Consider the following 20,087-nt stretch of genomic DNA (forward strand, 5'->3'; position numbering starts at 1 on the left):
TGCAAAGCCCAACTGTCAGTGCCTGGTTGGTGAGCAGAAGAGTCTGAATTCATCAAATAAAAGGACAAATTCTCTACCAATGGAAAACCACCATGCTGTTGACTTCAAGTCAAACTGTGCCAACTTGTGAATTTATCCCAAACTGGTAGCTCAGCTCTCTTTGGTAATGACCTTGAATAGATTCGGATTGGTGTGAAATAGATGGAAAATGGTCTGTAGCCTGTTATCAGTGCATTTCCCTACTCCCAGCCTTTAATCCCATGAGAGTAGCAGAAGTGAAAAGGTTTCAAACTTCTTATGAAAATATTTTTCCACCATGTCTGTTCCCTAGCCCTGTCTGTTCTCCTTTCTCTCTGCATAAGCAGTTTTAGACTTTATTTAAGTGTCGCATTTCCAAGCGTTCACGACTCTGTACAAAGCTCGTCACACATCACTCATGCCTTATTTCACGGGTTGAGCTGGTAATTAGCATATTTCACAATTAGCCAGTGTATTTGCTTTGCTAATTTCATTCCATGATGAAGGTGCTAACTTGGCGTGAAGCTGTAATGTACTGGTTGATTTATTAAGCTTCCTCTGATGGATGAAAATCACATGCTGTGCCTTTACTGTCGGGGAAAGTTAACAACATCCATTTGTAAGAGATGGTATTTGAAAAGTGATGTTGGTGTGATTGAATGTGTGAATCTGTAATGAAGCCAAGTCAGATATCTCCTTCCCCATAAAATAGTATTCAACTTCTGTGGTGGCTCCTTTTTGAAACTGGGCTTTTCTGCCCAGATTCCTCCCCTGAACCATGCAAGTACCAAATTGCAGGTATTTAGCACTCAGGTTTGTTTCCAGCTCCTGTTTTCCAACAGCTGTAGAGGAGTCAAGTGCCTAAACCCTCTAAGAGTCAGAATCCTGCTTTGAGTGCTGACAGGACAAAGAATTTGCTGTTCTTTTCTTAACAAAGCTGCACATAAAAATGAATAATTGAGCAATCAGTCAATTTATCTGTCAGACCACAGGTTTTCAGGACATCTTTTTGAGAAAGAACTCCCTGGTCCATGGCCTTGGGTTGTAAAACCTGGTGCAGTTATGTCCACACACTTCACCTTTCCAAAGAAAAAAATTATTTTTCAATTTTAACTGTAATATTAAACTAATTTTTGTGAGTCAATTCTTTGTCCACAGAGCCCATGGGTAGACAACATGGGAGAGGGCTGGCATAGGGAAAGCTTCTGTGTTTTCATGACCAGTGTGTGATGTGATGTAGGAACACACGTGATGCTGGGCAGTGATGATGGGAGGAGCAGATGAAGCTTTTTTTTTTTCTCTGCTAATTCTGCATTTTGCTTTTTCAGGATTCAAAGGATCTTTTCTACTCCAACCTGCATGGTTAGCCAGTCTGTATGTAATAGAATTTTTTGACCTTACTTTAAATATCCCTGCTTTTAGCACATTCCAGAGAGGATCCACACTCACCTGAAGTGAGGTTTCTTGTAGAAGGATCCCACCTCACTTCACACTATTCTGTGGCATCTGGTTGAGCTATATTAAGTCCATTTCCTTTTTAATTTCCCAATATTTCCCTTCATTTTAACACCTCTAAAGATAATGTGCTGTCTGAAGAAATGATTTTCAGTGAGCAATTTGAAACTTCACATGTCTGTACAGCCAGACAGAACAGATTAAGTTAATTCTTTCTCTTAAGCCATCACATTTTATCTCCTATCTGCATTTTCTCTATGCCTCAGATATGAACTATTGACAAATCATCATTAACCTGCCTTGTCAGCAGAGTTTAGGGTTTCAAAGAAATCAGGTTGTTCTGAATCAGATTTTGCATGTTTCACTGTAGTGGGAAAGCAGAATGAAAAAGGAAAGAAAGGGTTGCTAAGGTAAAGATCACAAGAATTAAGATACCCCAGAATGAGGATTAATTTAATTTAAGTGTTAAGTAAAATTCTGCAGATGAATTCTTTGGCATGAACTGATGATCTTCATGTTTTTCTCTGATTTTTTTGCCTCTCCATTCTCTCTGTGCTGGGTTCATCTCTGCTTTGTAAAGCTACCTCACACATGCTATTGTAACAGTACTAATAAAACCAAAAACTTGGATTCAGGAAAAATTCAAGCAAAATCTAAGATCTATGTGTGCTTCTAAGGATGTGTGTACCTCCCCAATAAAACACGTTTGGGATCCAGGGTACTGTTCTCCTCCACAAGTGAAAGCAGTTCAGCTGGGACACATTCAGTCTTTCCCAGTGAAAAGCCAGGGAAAAATATTGTATCAGGAACATTACTGCCCTCACTGATTCTGGAACACCCTTTCACCAAAATGCTTTCCTGTGTCCCCTGCTCCCCTTTACTCCCCTCTCATCACCCCATCCTTACCCCTTCAAGCTCCTTTTATTCCCTGGCTCAAGTGGATTCTGTAGCTCAGCAGAAGGCAGGAGCTGCTGTTTCACACAAATGTCGCCTCGGTTCACACTTCCAGCTGGGCTTAGAGACCAAAGTCATTAATTACTGTTACTCATGTTGTTGTTTATGCTCCAAGACCTGCTTTTTCACCCCAAAAAGAGTTACAAGAAGCTTAAAAGATGCCACTTGGCCAAGCTTATATCACCAAGGAGTGTGTGTATCTCAGAATATTAAAGGTACCTTGACTGCTTTTTTTGCCTGAATTTTGCACTGCTGAGTAGATTTAGCTGGCCAAAAACCTAACCCACCTACCAGATATGGAGTGTCACAGAAAAAGAAGGAAATAATTTTCTCTAAGTTAGGGTAAATGCAACTTTTTAAAAATATATAACCAGGAGTTGCTTAATTAAGTTAATCTGTCAAAGTGTTAACTGTGTGCTGTTGTAATCATATAACAGTCATATGGAGAGAAATATTTTATTTAAATAGTTTTAGATTTAAGAAAACTCTAAATATTTTTCTGTAATTAGCAGGCAAGCAAGGTATATTCCTCCTGCATTTTATATGAAAAATGAGGGCTGTTTACGCTCTTAACCTTTGTCATTTATTAAAATTCATTAACACAATTTCAAATCACATCTCCATAAAGAAACTGACCTACCACTGAGGTAGCCAACAGGCAAAAATCAAACTTCATGGATAGTCAGGCCTGAAAATCATCACTACCCTTCTTGACTCTTATAGTCCAGAAGCTGGACATGGATTACAGAAAAGAAGATGGTTTTGCAGTGTAAGTTTCCTGGACTGGTGAGACCAATGATTTACATGAGATTTTGACATCTTTTGCTGAAGAAATGAAGCTCAAGGCATTGAAATGAGGCTGACTCCAAACTGCCCTGTGTGACCAGGTGAGGAATGTGCTGGATCTCTTACTGAGACTGAAAATGACCAGGAGAAAAACTGGAATTACCCCATAGCCAACACTTTTGTTAGAAGAAGGATTTCATCACTCAGCATTCCATCATCAAGCAGAAGTCCTTTTGCACTTCTCCTACACAAAACACAGTATCTGAAAATGCACCAGAGAACTGGGGGGAGGGGGGAAGAATTTCTGAGACCTCAAAAGTTTAATAATGATACAAATTGCAGGTTTGCAAATGATCTCAACATTTAAAACTGACCCTTGATGTTTCCAGTCAGCAGGAAGCACAGCTGCTGTATAAAAGGTGATAGGGGCAATGCATGATACAATATATAGGGAAGTGGATAAAGGCAGGGAGATGGCTCAGTTATGTGGATAGGGATGCCTGCTTGATGGAAATTTTAATGCATCTTCAAGTCTGACAAAGCACTGTGCCTAAACTCAGGTGCTGAAGGCCTGGCCTGTGTTTCCTGCCCTTCTTTTCTATCATTAATCTTCTACCCAATTGTTTAGTTTCATCATTCCAGTATTAATCTGTAGGTGCCTTAGGCCTGCATCATTTCAGAGGCAGGGATGGGGTGGGAAACCCTACACAATAGAGGTGAGACACCATGTGAAGTGAGACAGGACAGATAATAGCAACAGGACAAGGGGGGATGGCTTTAAACTGAAGAAGGAGAGATTTATATTAGATATTCGGAACAAATTCTTCCCAGTGAGGGTCATGAGGGCCTGTCACAGGTTGCTAAGAGAAGCTGTGGCTGCCTCATCTCTGGAAGGGCTCAAGGGCAGGTTGGATGGGACTTGGAGAAATGTGGTCTAGTGGAAACTGTCCCTGCCCATGGCAGGGCGTTTGGAACTGGATGAACAACTTTATTTCAGGTCCCTTCCAACCCAAACCATTCCATATGTGTTTCTAGAGGGTGAGTCTCCTGTAAGATGTGTGAATCCATAAATCTGTTGGGGTAGAAGTAAAGGAGTTTGGTCCTTCAGGCTGCCAGCTGGGGAAAGCTGCAGACCAAAGCTGAGTTCTGTGTCTAAAGATGTCTTGCCACCAATAATAACATATCCTGTTGTGAAGCCTAATATAAAGGTTGGACTTTATGATCTTGGAAGCCTTTTTTGACCTGAATTATTTTAATTTTAGGTTTTATGATCCCATGACTGAGTGAAGTCTTGGGGGATAGGAGGAGGAGGGATAGGGCAGTGATGAGTAGGTAGAAAATAGCAGGAAAATTCCTTTGGCTTGAAACCTTTCCTGTGTGCAGTATTTAAATCCTGACTGAAGGACTTACTGGCATTTTCTGGGAGAAAAGTATGAACTGTCACTATCCTGTTTGTGAGGAGGCAAGAGAGTGGCATGGGGGACAGCAAGGTGTAGAACCTACAATGAAGTAGGGTTTGCTCTTCTGAGCATCCTAAGCTTGTCTTTCATGAAGGAAACACCTTTCAACAGCAGCTATGGAGAGAAACACGAGAGAAAGGTGATGAGACTTCTGCTGTGCCTGACTTCAGTTTATCCACTGCAAATTGCATGAGGTCCAGTGGGGAGAAGTGCCAGGTTCTGCTTTTGGGTCACAACCACCCCTGAAGTACTACAGGCTGGGCCAGAGTGCCTGGAAAGCTGGAAAAGGTTCTGGGGGTGCTGGTGGCAGTGTCTGAATATGACCCAGGTGTGCCCAGCTGTGCCCAGGTGAGCAGTGGCCCCTGGGCTGTACCAGCCATGGTGTGGCAGCAGGGCCAGGACAGTGATTGTCCCCCTGTGCTGGGCATGGCTGAGGCCACCTCAAATCCTGTGTTCAGTTCTGGGCCCCTCAGTTCAGAAGGGACATTGAGGGGCTGGACTGTGTCCAGAGAAGGGAACAGAGCTGGGGAAGGGTCTGGAGCACAGCTCTGATGAGGAGCAGCTGAGAGAGCTTGGGCTGTTCAGCTTTGAGCAGAGAAGACCTGGGGGGATCTTCTTGCTCTTCTCAGCTCCCTGACAGGAGGAGCTAGGTCGGGGTCGGGGTCTGCTCCCAAGGAACAGGAGACAGGACAAGAGCAAACGGCCTCTGATTGTACCAGGAGTATTTAGATTGGATATTGGACACAGTTTCCTCCTTCAAAGGGTGGTTAAGCATGGTGGAACTGGCTGCCAAGGGAAGTGTCGGAGTCACCATTTCCGGAGGTAATTTAAAAGGTGCCATGTAGATGTGGCACTCGATGATCTTAGAGGTCTGTTCAAACTCTGACGATTTTATATTTCCAAACAAACCCGAATTGTCCCGTTTCCCCTAGGCTCCCCGACGCCACTAGATGGTGCTTTTAGCCGCTGCTAAAACCCTCAGTGCTCGCAGACACGGGTTTGTTATCATCGCACAGGAGCTCCAGAGCTCTGGGGAACAGGGATTTTTACAGAACAGAAAACTTATCCCGCACGAGGACAGACAGCCAGAAACGCAGATATATCCATAGGAGGAAAAAAGGGGGAAAAAGGGGAAAAAAGGGCTCTGCACTGGATTCTTTAAGCAATATTTGTACACGTGTGATCCCAAAGCGAAAGGAGCTCCCCGGGGACCCTGACGGGACAATCTGGTCTGTCACAGCAGCGCCTTTTGCCGGTGGCACTGGCCGGGCTCCACCGGGGCTGCTCAGGCTGGAAGGCTCGGATCAGCCCTGGAAAGGCTGCACGAATGCAGATTGCCCTCGTGTTTTTCCAGGCTCCCAGACCATCTGGCTCCGGCTCGGACAGCAGCCAGTGGGATGAGGGGCTTGGGCAGCCTGGTGAGAGGCCTGGGCCCTGAGTCCTGCAGCTCTGGGGACCCAGCAGGCCACAGAACCACCGGGCCCAGGTATCCCAGCAGCACAGCCATCCCTGGGGATGCACGTGTGTTAGGAAGTGTCTCCAGTGCTCCTGTTGTTTATTTGATAGTTGGCAAGGAATACATAAAAGCATTATTGATTTATCCTCAGCTCTCACTTCTCTTAGGTTGTGTCGTGGCCTGGTTGATGCTGCTTCTCTCCAGCGTCACTGGGCTGGACAGAAGATAAAATTGCAAAGTTTAGATCCTGAGGCTGGTGTTTCCTATGGTGTGGGCCCACTAGTTTTTATTTCCATGGGTAGTTCCACACCTGAAGAAACTGTGGCACCTTTCTTGAGAGCCATCCCTCTGCAGATAAGAAGCCTGGACTCATCCCACATGGGGGAAAGTTTAATGAACCTGGTTATTTCACTGCTGCTTGTTGTAAATCAGGGAGAGCAGATACTGCAGTCAGAATAGCTGGAACTGTCATCTCAATCTGATTAATGTCTCCTGGAGAGAATAAGGAGCTTCTGCTGTGACAGGATGGGCTGCACTCATTACACTGATGTAAGAACAGCTGCTTAAAGGGTTCACCCTTTCAGCTGACACTGTCTAGTATCAGATTACCTCTGTTAAACCCAGGTAGATTCTGATAAATAATACACAGCATTGCACTGGAAGTTGTGTCTGCTCCATGCCTGGAATTGTCCAAGGCCAGGCTGGATGAGGCTTGGAGTAACTTGGTCTAGTGAAAGGTACCCCTGCCCATGGCAGGGGGTTTGGAAATAAATGATCCTTAATGTCCCTTCCAACCCATTCTCAATTTCTGTGATTTTGAGATTCAATGATTCCATGATGGTACACATTGGCTAATTAAGTTACAATATTTTGAAAATAATTTTCATTTCCTATCTCAGGAGTAAATACAAAAAAAACTCTTGATGTTCAGAACAGTATGCCAGTGTCTTTTACTTCAGAGGAAACAACTCCTTTTATTGAAGCAGTTCAGTTGTTACCGTGATACCTTGTTCTCTATTTCACATCACTTTTCTCCTTTCATAAAACCTTTCCAGAAAAACTATGGAGAAAAATAACATTTAAATAAGAAGGTCACAATCAGAAAGTACTGCTATTTTACAGATGTCCTGGACACAATCCAAACAAATTATGACCTTTACTGTTGACTTTGGAATTTTATAGGTTTATAAAGGGATGGCTACAATTTTCTGACATCTTTTGTGCAATACATTAATAATATCTTAATATCAATATACCACTGTATTATCCTAAACCCCCATGAAGTTACATGAGAATAGATATTCCATGAAGACAACCTGATTTCAAGGTACCAAGATGAAATGTTAGGGATGTTCATCCTTCTGTGTTAAACACATGTGCAGTGCTCTGCTGAGATTTCTCTGGCTTTGTCATGCACCCTGTATTCATTGTTATTCCTTCCTCAGCTGAAGAGAAAATAAATTCCATAAAGAACCATGGAACATAAATTTATTATTTATTTATTTTATAACTGGGTTATAGACCTCACAACATATTCAAGCCAACTTGCTAGGACAGCGACAAAGGAAGCCTGAAGGAGGTAGATATTTTCTCATGTTAGACTTTTCTACAACAGAAGAAACATTTACATGGTAAAGACAAAGCCACCATTTACATTCCAAATTCAGATAACAGTAATAATATTTTCTGGCTCCAGATTTATGTTTCCATCTGGCTGAAGTGACTTGGCAACCAAAAGCATAAGCTTTGTTTCAATTCTTGGTATCAACAAGTACCCTTAAGGCATATTAGGGAGGTATGACAAAAATCTAGCGAATGCCAAAAGCAGTGAAGCTTAGTTATTGGCTTGCCAGCATGAGAGAAATATAATCTGCATTTTGTAAGTATGCATATAGAACAAGCCCTGGCATTGCAAGCCGCTGTCAGTCAGGAGGAACTTCCTACTTCTTTTCAGAATATATTTTATTTTATGCCAATTTATTTTTGCAGCGTGATTTACTGAACAGAGGATTAAGCACAATGGTGTGGCATAAAACAACGTGTGTGTAGGCTTTGAATACAGATTTTCTTATTCCACACCACTGCACTTAGCCCAGCATTCCTTGAGTAATGGATAACTAAGAATGAGTTAATCTCAGAGCTTTCTTGGGCATTAATTTTGTTGTCCTAAAAGTGACTTAAGAGAATTTAAAATCTTCATGTAAGGTTACATGAGACCTTCATCCAGGGTGTCTGTGTATCAGAGGCCTTGGCCTTGGTGGCATATATCTTCATTGATGCCTTTGGCAGAATTTTAATCAAAATGTGATTCAAATAAGAAATGACACCCATTACTGTGAAGTGGACTATAATGAATAGGGCATTGTGCCCTGGGATGACCCCTCTTGAGCAGGGAGGTTGGGTCAGATAAACCACCAGTGTTCTCTTCCAACCTTACCCATCCTGTGATTTTGTGATTTCACACCACATCTTCTCCCTTTGTTGGTTGTGTCTGTTATTTAAGCTGTTCTGTTCCATTCTGCTTCCATAACTTTCTACATCAAGTTTTCAGTGTTAAGTAGATGTGTTCTCATTTCCAGGGGCTATGGAAGCAGGCAAGAAGATGAACCAAGGCTGGAAGACATCAGTGGGTAGATGGAACTTGAAATATGGATACTGAAACAAATCTTCTGAGACCTTTTTAGGATAAACCCATCAGCTGTCTGATCTGTCATTCTGTGGCTCCTGAGCAGTGCTGGATGAAGACATCACCTAATCTGCCATGGATTTGTGCTGGGTGAGAACTGCTGGTTAATCTGGCTCTTGTGATAGCAAATGAACCAATGGAAGCTGCTGAAACTACCACTGCCAAATAGTCTGGGAATCTGGCTGCACATCCATGTTCTGATGCCGTGATGTGAAGCTGGACACGTGAATGCTTTGGTATGTGAATACTGGGCCTTGGAGCTTGACTTCCCCCATTTAAGGGTCAGACATTAAACAGTTCCAGATGTTGATTTTTGTTTGGGTTTTTTTGTTTGGTTTTTTTGGTTTTTTGTGGTTTTTGTTTGGTTCTTTGTTTGTTTTTAATTTTAACTTCCTCTGAGTTACAGGACTGATCTTCTGTAGAAGACCTTCCTTGTCTCCTGTTGTTCAGTGTAAGTTTTCCATGTCTTTCAGCTGAAGGCACAATGGGAAAAGCTTAACACAACCATCTTTCCCCTTTGAACAAATTTTTACTTTTGTCAAGATTCACATCAGAGGACAGTGTTAGGGCTGAGGTCATCTATTGCACCAGGTGTCTGAGCTATGTTTGCTGTCATTTTCAGGCTGTGGCCCTGAATGCAATGAAACTTCTGGGGGTAATTATTTTCTGATTATGCAATTTATCAAGTTCAAGGGAATAACAGACAAAGTCTCCTGAACTGTTTGGAGGTAGAGTATAGAGGAAAAAAAAAACAAAAAAACCAGAATTTGAACTCTAAGACAAATGTCTCTTTCTGCTGCCTTAGAACAGAACAAGTGTCTTGAGACATTTCTATGTCCCTCTCACAGTGCCGTTTTTTTTGCCATGCCTTTTCCTGCCCTGAGCCCAGTTTTCCAGGGCTGTTCCAGGCTTTGCCTACAACCCTTCTCCCCATTCCATTGTCCTAAGGTAGGACAGGCAGATCCTTTCCCAGTCTTCCCTGGAATGATGGAAGCTCAAGAGTCCCAGGGAGTCAATCCTGGCCAGTTGTCTTCTGGGCTACAAAAAGTGTGGCCAGAGGGTCAAGGGAGGGGATGCTCCCCCTCTATTCCACTCTTGTGAGAGCCACACCTGGAGTACTGCACCCAGATCTGGGTTCCCTAGCACAGGAAAAGCATGGACCTGTTGGAGTGGGTCCAGAGGTCCTTTTCCTATCAGGCAGAGATCTTCTTTTCAAAAGAGAAAGAAACAGGGACAAGGAGCAATTGTTTTAAACTGAAAGAGGAAAGTGTTAGGTGGAATATGAAAAAGACATTTTTAAAAATGAGAGTCTTGAGGCACAGGGTGCCCAGAGAAGCTGTGGTTGCTCCATCCCTGAGAGTGTCCAAGGCCAGGTTGGACAGGATTGGAGCAATCTAGGATAGTGGAAGGTGTCCCTGCCCATGGCACAGGGGCTGTCACTTGATGATCTTTAAGGTCCTTTCCAGTCTAAATCATACTATGGTTCTACATTCCTATAAGGGAATGTTAGAGATAGAAGGTGTTTTTTGGAGACAAAGAGACTGACTGCCAGTCTCCTGAGTGTTCTGTGGTCCCACTGCAACCTCACATTGTGATCAGCTGTCAAGGGGAAGTTAAGGAAAGGAAAGGAAGGGGGAAAGGCAGTTTGATCCATGAAATAGCTTCCTGAAGTCATTCACCGCTCTTCAAATCTTCATTGTAACTTCTTGGTCTCACCCCTAAGCCCCCCTTCACATCCCTGAAACTTCCTGCAAACTCTCATCTTCATTCAGAACCCCACTGATCCTTCTTGTCACCCAGCATCACATCGATCTCCATAAAAGCCTTCACACTTCTGTCACAGCCGCAAAATGTGATTTTTTGCCTATGTCAAATCACCTGCGTACAAGGCATAGGAAAAAGATTTAAGATGCCACAACAGCCTTGGAGAAATCACTAACAGTTGCAAACACAGGATTTCAAGTGAGTACAAGTGTTCCTGAACATCTGTATTTGTATGTGTGCACGCACAGTGGGGTGCATTGTATAGCCTATGTGGTAGAGACTGATACTGCTCCAAGACTTGTCTTACCTTGCTAATTAAGTATTGAGTAGTAAAAGAATTAAATTATGATGGTTTCTGCACCTGTTTGACTTTCCTCTTTATGACAAAACCCAGATCAATGCATGTGGGTTCACTGAAAAGGGGACTGGTCTCAGTTTGGAGGAAAATATGGTTGGTAAAATCAGTTTTTTCATTCTCTTTGTTTTCAGTTTTCCAGATGTATTTTCTGCAGCTGGACAGAGAAATACAGGAAACAAAATCAGATGTGCTCCAGGAAATACTTCTTTCGCAGTGATACTGCAGCCAGTCTACAGGAGCTCTTCTCTGAACACTGACTGAACTAAAACTGAGAGAAAATTTAAATTGATGTACATAAACTTTATTAACCACCCAGTTAGGATGAGATTAATTGCAACCAGGAGCTCACTCTCCCTAACTGTAAAAAGAGCCTAAAAGAACCTTACAGTTCATGTCTAAAGTAGAGGAAATGTATCTTGCCTTTAGTGACTCTCCAGATGTTCTGTTCTCAGTCTCTATACCAGGGATATATGCTTAAAAATATGCTCAAAAAAATATGAGTTGAAATTTAGCTACAGCAAAGATAAGTTAAAATGAGAGAAAAATGGGAGAGGGGAAAAATATCACAAAAGTCATAGGATATGACAACTTTCACTGACTATTTTATTTAAATTTAATAATGATTGAACTGCTATTATTCTGTTTTTATTACAATAAAACATATTGCTTACTTTTTTTTAGAGGCTCAGGTGTTCTAAAAGGATTTAACATGAAGAACCATTCATCCAGACTTCATTGTACTGAAGAAATATTTGAGTTAATTCTAGTAGTTTTCAAAAACTCCCCCTCTTTTGCTCTCCCTCTTCCTCTGTATAGATATATTTATATTTAAGTATACACAGTAGTTTGTTGCTATGTAGACAGATATAGGCACAGAGTACATAGTATGGCTAAGTGGAAGTAAAATGACGTTAAAATAGAGCAGCTCTTCCAGAAAGGAGAAGGTTGTTACAGATTAACCAAACTTTACAATTAAATGGGAAGCCCTGGTCAATGATCCATATTTCCCTCTCTTTCCTAACACCCACCCACTCAGCTGAGCTCCTTACTGATGTTCATTTGTTCATCCTCACTGCAATACTGAAACCCTTTCACTTGAGTTAGGCACTGAGCAAGCAACAGAGGGACAAGTTTCTACAGGGACACCAGGATGAAAATAAAATCAGGAGTCAAAAGCAGAACTTGTTTGTGCTGGGGTTGAAAACATCAAACATTTGACCTTCTATTTAGGAAGAAGAGAAACACAGCCCTTTCCCTACACATTTCTTTTCAATGTATTTTAGTCACTAAAGTGCCATGGGGAAATGGAACACTGCCAGCTGCATCCAGGAGCTTCTGTTGCTGGTATTTATTACATTAATTACACTTTATTTCATTAAAATAGCACCCAGGATTCCCTGTGGAGCCCAGTCTCTGTGTTACACATAAAGCATGTTTCAGAGGATGATGACAAGGCCTGCTTCCTCAAATGACAGGGCAAGGGAATGGCATGTTTGTGAGTCAAACCTCAACCTGTTCAGGAATTCCAATGCTAACTCTTCTGTGATTCTACTCTATTCTGTTTATCTTATTTGTAAAAATATATGGTGTACCAACCTCTGAGGAATCTTATCATTACAAAACAGAGACATCTGCAGCTCTGAAATTACCTTGGGGTTAACCAGATGAACTGGAAAACAGAATTTTTAAAATATGAGCACTGATTCTTTGTAGTTCCAATTTACATATACAAAATATTTTCTCAGTTAAACAAAGTGTATGTCAGCACCCACTGGCTTTGTTTGAAACACAAATGAGATTTTCTTATCTGTGGACCAAGATCTTATAATGGACCAATCCCTTAAAACACCTCCTAGTTCTAATTCTAGAAGAGAATCACAGAATCATGAAGGCTGGAAAAAACCTCCAAGATCATGAAGTCCAACCTTTGACTGAGTATCACCATGAACCATATCACATCTGCTCATTTTCTGAACATTCCCAGGAATGGTGACTCCACCGCTTCCCTGGCCAGCCTGTTCCCATCCCTAACCACTCTTTCAGTGAAGAAAATCCTAATATAAAAAATCACTTAAGTCTGCAGCTGGAGAGGTTCAGCCAAAACGTTTTTATGTGATTAAGCAAGGAGAGACTCTGTTTTCCTTGCATTAACTTTGTAGAAACCAGATTGATACTTAAAAATAGATAAAATTTATGTTTTGCTGTCTCAAAATCATTGACTGGTCAAAGTTGAAAGCATGCTCCGCACTGAGGTGAGCTAAATTTAATGACCAGGATAACAAGAGTTTGGCTATTTTTATTATTTCCTTGACAGTTTGAACAGTTTGAACACACTTATCCAGGTAGTAAAAGCTGTTTGTTTTCAACATAGAATAATAGAATGGTTTTAGCCCCCAACATTACTGTTTTAGTTATCAAACCTTGATTTCAACCATATTTCATTTTGTACATAAAATAGCATCATAATATCTTGAGGATCTTCAGATATCAAATATGTGGATGATATTTCTGTGTATATAGAAACAGGAAAAGAGTAATAATATCTTACTAAATAAATCACTTTTTAAACAAAAATAGCTCATTATCAAAGTTTTTTTTAAAGCCTTATTAGAGTCAAGAACTCCAAGAATTGGGTCAGAGGCTAATTTTTCTCATTGAAGAAACTTCCTGCTCAGTTCCACAATGAGTAGGAGGTTGGATTATGACTCCAGAATTCTTTCTTTGTGTCAATGCCTGCAGAGAACATTCATCCAAACAAGCAAGACGTCAGCCAGGATATCTGATGTTCCTTTTCCACCCCAGTAATTTAGTCACTGCTCCTACCTCATACTTGTTCCTATGGAGCACCACATTGCTGACACAGATGATGGTATCTCCTTTTAAATTCTGTTTTCTTGGATTTTTATTATGAGGCATGGCACTGGTAGTTCTATAATATACCAATTTAGTGACAGTTTTAATGTTTTTTTCCTTTCTTCAGAAATTTGAAATTTCTTTCTTTCAGAATTTGAAAAAAAAAATAAAATCAAGAATCTAAATCATGGTGCTTGTTCATCCAGAAATTTACCACATCAGGAAAGTTTCTTGCCATGAGGGTAAAAGGGTGAATGGCCTTTTGCTCTGTCTGTCATTGCAGTGACTGCAGCCCAATTCAAAAACAAAACAAAACAAAACAAAACAAAATAAAAATAAAGAGATATATTGTCACATTAAGGCAATGAAGACTGATGGTGAACCTGGAAGGAAAGAAGGTCCCTACCAAAAATAATCTTGACAATGTTGTTTGAGGAGTTTGTGGGGTTTTTTGGGGGGAGGTATGGAGGGCTTTAAACTTCTGTGGTTATGCTTTATAAGAAAAGTAATGTTTAGACTAAAAGATTTGAGATTAAAAGGACAAAAACTCCCCGTAAAATGTCGGTAAAGAGGAAACTGTAAACTCCATGTATGTATAAATACTTGAGTATATATATATATATATATATATATATATATATATATACACATACATACTGGTGACTAAATTTAATTTATAGTTAGTAGGCTGATTCAGTGAAATTTCTCACATAGATAAAAAGAACAGCTCATTCTTTAAACTTCTGTCCTTTTGCTATGTGATTCAGAGGGAAGCACAAGAGAATAATTATTCTCTACTTAACTTATTCTCTTACTACTCTTTAAGTAATTTGCTTGCACAGCAGCCCACTGAAGGTGCAGTTCCTGCAGTTTTGGGAAACAGCAAAATGAAAATCCCTTTGGAAGCCTACTAGTCTTCTTATTGTGGTCAAAAGAGGAAATTGGTATTTCTAGATTTCAGTTCATCTTATCCTCCAGGAAATACTAAAATTTCCAGTCGGAACCTATTTCCCATTCACTTTTAAGAAAATCAAGCAAATGTGATGCAGACATCTGTATTTACAGGAATGCCATAATAAAACTTCAATTGTGAGTTCTGTTGCTGTGTCCTGCTCCACTTCAAGTGATTTTACCCCACTCCTTTTATTTGTGATGATGTCAATGTTTTTGCTGAAGTCTACAGTATTTACACTGATAAATCCCAGAACTGCAGAATGAGTAAGGTTGGCACAGGGTGCCCAGAGAAGCTGTGGCTGCCCCATCCCTGGAAGGGTTCAGGGCCAGATTGGATGGGGCTTGGTGCAACCTGGGATCAGAGAAGGTGCCCCTGCTCATGGCACAAGTGAAGGTCTAGATGACCTTTAAGGTTTCTTCCAACCCAAACTATTCTATTATTCTATTCTAAAATGACATAGCCACTTACGTATAGGTGTCTTCATCTGCCAGCTAAATCCCATCCTCTGCTTCAGTTCCACTGCTCCCAAAATTGTTGTTTAGTAGTGAAAGTGCTGCAAGACAAAGTTGTCCACTAGCAGTATCACTCTCAGTTTTGAGAGATATTACAAAGGTGACAAAAACACCCTAAAATGTCAATATAGTGTTGCCCTGCCCAACCACACAAGCTCCATGCCAAACACAAGCTACAAAAATCTAGCTGTGCTATTGCTTCATTCAGCATTAAAGCTGCAATTGATCAATCTAATTTTTACAGTTAGGATGTGTTTGCAATAATAAGCACAGTAGACTGGGATTATAATTAAGCACGTTCAGTTCTGCAGGATCCAGGAGCTGTTGGTTAATGAAGTTCCATGTGATACTGTCAGTAACCAACATGATAATTGGTTACAGAGAAAAGGCAATTTCAACAAATGCTCCTCATGCAGGTGGCTGGGAGAAATTGCTTTCACTCAATTATCTCTTCAATTATTTTGGATGAATGAGGCAGGATCCTTTAGCTGATTATAAGCCCAATTCCACAATAAGTAAGTAAATATTTTGACACAGTGTTGAAACTTCTGCAAAAGCATCTATAATATTTATAAGCACTGGAGAGGTCACATATTGTATTATCATCATTTCGTGCATTCAGTGCCAACTAAAGGAAATTAATGGTTTCAGTAGCCAATATCACTGGAGCAATATTTTAATACTGTGAGTAGTCAGTAATTTTCTGGAATATTGTCAGAGATTTCATGATTTAAATAGCCACGTCTGGTATCATCTCTAAGAATGGAGCATTAAGCAATAGGAAAGATTTGCTTTGGTTAAGTGGTAAACTATGTTATCATACACTCTGTTGGAAAAGCCATATATATCAATTTAGGGTTTGAATTTGATATTAATTTAAAACAGAGACCAGACTATATAAAAAATATAAGAAAATATGAAATATCTGAAGACTCATTTGATATGGTTGAGGTACAAATATTGTCATTTTCCCTTCACCTCCCTGTTCATCCTGAAGGAAGAACAGGAGATTTCCACCAGTCTTCTGGCTGCCCAAAAAACCCAACTGTAACATTTGACTGGAACATTTCAGAGTGAACATCCACAGTCAAAAATTATTGCCAAGATTTAGGTAACCCCTTCTTCATTTGCATATGTTTTGTTATCAGTCATTCAATAAAATCACACTCTTTGATGCATTAATTATATGCCTTTGACAGAGGGTTTTATGGAAGCTCTTCAGGTGATTCAACTTGCAACACTTCAAGGAATTAATTTTTTTGTTTTTCCTTTTCAGAGGGGAGTCAACCACCTGTGTTCATCTAGCCAGTTTCTGGATCTCTTCTACCTCACACAGGTATAAAATTCAAATTTGAGGTACCCCTCTGACAGCAAAGACTTCCTTAGAAGTCTTTTGAGGAGACCCAGCATGTGACCACGAGAAACACCTGTAGCAGACACGGGAAATTTCAAGTGTTGCTGACAAACCTCTCTCCCACCTTGACCTGCTGATATTCAAAAGCCATCTGGCCATCTGGGAAATGGGCTTTGGATAGGGAGGATGGACAAAGGGACCTCCAGAGGTCCTTTCCAACTCCAACTGTTCTAAGATTCGGTGTCTTCCAGACCACCAAACTACATGGCTGCTCATTTTCCTTCTATTCATGTATAATATTTATCCTATTATAATACCTGTTGAATTATGAAACAATTCCTAAAACTGATCTCAAAAGGGGAAACAAAGAGGGATCAATATGACAGTGGACTGAGTCTCATGGAGTCTGGAATTCTTGAGATATCCCTGCTGAGAATCCAGGCTCTGACAGAGAGGAGAGGGAGAGGGAGAGGGAGAGGGAGAGGGAGAGGGAGAGGGAGAGGGAGAGGGAGAGGGAGAGGGAGAGGGAGAGGGAGAGGGAGAGGGAGAGGGAAAGGGAGAGGGGGAAGGGAAGGGAAGGGAAGGGAAGGGAAGGGAAGGGAAGGGAAGGGAAGGGAAGGGAAGGGAAGGGAAGGGAAGGGAAGGGAAGGGAAGGGAAGGGAAGGGAAGGGAAGGGAAGGGAAGGGAAGGGAAGGGAAGGGAAGGGAAGGGAAGGGAAGGGAAGGGAAGGGAAGGGGATACAGAACAAAAAGTTCTCAGAAACAGAGGCTCCAATTTGGATAAAAATTAAGTCTTTTTTATATCATAGAGACATAAGAAGGCACAGGACATCACCAAGAAGCCAATGGATGTTTTTAATTTCAATTTTTCACCTGAACCAAACAACAAATGATGATAAGTTTAGTCTTTCAGACCCTGTTTATTTCCCCTGACTGTGTCCACTTTTTCAGCTGATAAATGACTGCTACAATTTCTAGTGCTTATCTATGGTATCTCAGGATGTCTCTGGCTTCTGGGAACCCCAGCTGTACTTTAAGGAGGCCAGCTGCAGTTGTCAGGGATGTTTGTAGCAAGAAAGTTTAGTTCCCAGGCTCACAGCTGCCAGTCTGGCTGGAAATGTCTCTGCCAGTATTTTCCAGCACACATTTTCTTCTGCTCAGTAATTTTCCCTTTCTAACCAGGCCCATTCAATGCTCACATTGAAACCTCTGCAGAGAAGATCCAGTCTGATTACCCCACTGCTTCCCTTTTCCAGCTGGAAATTCAGTCCCTCCTGAAAGGATGCTCTTCTCTTACTGTAAATATCTACTTTCTCCCATGTGAGCACCCCTATTTCTGCCTAGGAAAAGGAAGACTTCCTGAAAAAAATCTAAGATATAGCTGCAATTTAAGCAGGATTTAGGCTGTCTGTACTATGTATGTATGCACAATGCTGTAGAGCTGAAAGAGGACAAGGAGGCAGAGCTTATAAATCATTACTGATCCTTTTCATCAGAGGAATAAATAGTAGTGATGATGATGAGAAATGCAGAAAATCTGGGGAGAAAAACAAAAAGAGAGGAACTGTAGAAATTAAGGACTGAAACTACTGTTAGCCACTGAACAAAATGCCAAGAATGGCATAAAATCCCAAAACAAAACGCCTTGTTTTAGACTCAATAAAACCAGTCTGCTTTGTCAGTGGTCTGAGGAATTCCAACATTGCTTGAGTTTTCAAGACTGTTAGACTGAAGATATTTTTCTTCAATACATATTTCACATGCACACAAGGCTCAGTTTGCTCTTAGGTGCTCATGTAACAAAAGCTCCTTGCAAAAAGCCTTGGAAAAATCTGTGCATAAAAAAAATTTCTAAGGTAAATTTTATTTCATCCTGTTAAATGTTTTGCCTCTGCTGTGAGCTGCCTTGAAGCACTGTCCTCATGCTGCACAAGGGAAATCTTATCTGATATTTATGACCAATTTTGAATTATCCACACTGAATCTGACTGCTTCCCCCGCATTCCCAAGGATTATAAACCATGGATCTGCTGCTTCATATTACTTGACTAAATGTTTAGGTCAATCAGTTTCCTTTATAGCATGTGAAAATGACCTTTTTTAGCAGCCAATTGTGAATTTTCTGGTTTTTCTATGAGATTGTCTGTGCCGATGGGTGACAAAAAGAAAAGAAAGGATATGCAGGAACTGCAAGAAGTCAGAAACAAGGACTTGTGGGACTGCAGCAGATCGATTTATAGTGCTTACAGATTGCATGCCCAGATAATTTCAAAGCACATGGTATGAAGGGGTCAGATCAGCCTCGTGCCAACATTTTTTGCAGCATCAGGCAAGACTGTCACTTAAGACCCAGCCAAGAGATTTACAATGTAAAATGGTTAGTGCATATGGGCATGAGATTGCCTAAAGTCCCCAGCTGCCAGCGTAGACAAAGCCTTAATTAGCCAATAATGCTGGAAATTTGTGCTTCTATGGAAGTTTTCTTTATTCAATAAGCGGTTCCCTAAATAGTACTGAATTGAAAACAACAACCAGTTTGACAAGGAACCGAGGAATGTGGCTTTAGGTCAGTATATATTAACTAAAAATTAAATCAGCTAGCTAAAGGTAAAAGTTTATCATTATATCTCCTGTGACATTTGGTACACTAAGTGACAGAGAACATGTTTCTTTTCAAAGATTAGATATCTGTGTTTGGGGATCTAATTTCTTAGAGAGAAACTGGATTACGTGGCCAGTTTTATAGATCCAGAGAAACCCAGTTTCCATGAGGGATATAAGGAACTGTAAGCACGTGTGCTGCAGACAAGAACTGTCTGGGATAAGAAATTCAACAGGTTATAGGGATTTAGGTTCAGTTCTCAGTAGGTGTCAAAAATAGCAGCTTCTATATTCAAATTTAGGTAAAGCCACCAAATGAGACAAAATCCCTTCAGTGGTTTCTTTCATTGTTTGAATTAATAGTACTTGTTATCCTTTATTTTCTTGATGTATGAAATGATGCTGCTGCAAAGGATGTTAAACTTTAGGCAGAGAAGTACACTTTATTTTGTAGTTTTTAAATACAAGACAGTACAAATATGTTTGTCTGGTTTTTGTTTGTTTGTTTGTTTTCCTCGAGTACTCTCTAACTTATCTCAGATTCTTGACATTCTTTTGCATGTAGGGAAGTGAAGAGCAAAAGTAGAACAACATTATTTCCAAAAATACAAGAATTCTGAATTGCTGTGCTGGAGCAGAGTCAAAATGTATAAGGTACATATAGGCACACAAGAACAATCAGCTTAAAGCTGATAAGAATCATTGAGATGTGTCCAAAATGGTACTTTGAAACACAATTTCTCATTTGTATGCTATGCTCTTTAATTCTGGGGTGATCTCAATGGTTTCAGAAATTTTCCTTGACAAAAGCGAGAAAACTCACATAATATCTATAATCTGTATTTTCCATATGGCTAAAAATCCATAGCTGCAAGG

The 20,087-nt window shown here is 40.7% G+C and overlaps 1 long non-coding RNA gene across 2 annotated transcripts; it reads left to right on the top strand.

The window, feature by feature from the left end:
• The first annotated feature begins 5,654 nt into the window (after positions 1 to 5,654).
• LOC111927402 (uncharacterized) lies at positions 5,655 to 13,511 on the top strand. Of its 2 annotated transcripts, XR_015282674.1 has the most exons (4): positions 5,902 to 6,159; positions 8,709 to 9,051; positions 9,222 to 9,266; positions 11,069 to 13,511. It is a non-coding gene; the product is annotated as an uncharacterized LOC111927402 (long non-coding RNA). The 2 variants fall into 2 exon arrangements; XR_002863566.2 differs by lacking the exon at positions 9,222 to 9,266 and having other exon boundaries at positions 5,655 to 6,159.
• The last annotated feature ends 6,576 nt before the right edge of the window (positions 13,512 to 20,087 follow it).

The sequence above is a fragment of the Cyanistes caeruleus genome, chromosome 2 (genome assembly GCF_971803275.1).
Source record: "Cyanistes caeruleus chromosome 2, bCyaCae1.hap1.1, whole genome shotgun sequence".
In the NCBI taxonomy this organism is placed as follows: Eukaryota; Metazoa; Chordata; class Aves; order Passeriformes; family Paridae; genus Cyanistes; species Cyanistes caeruleus.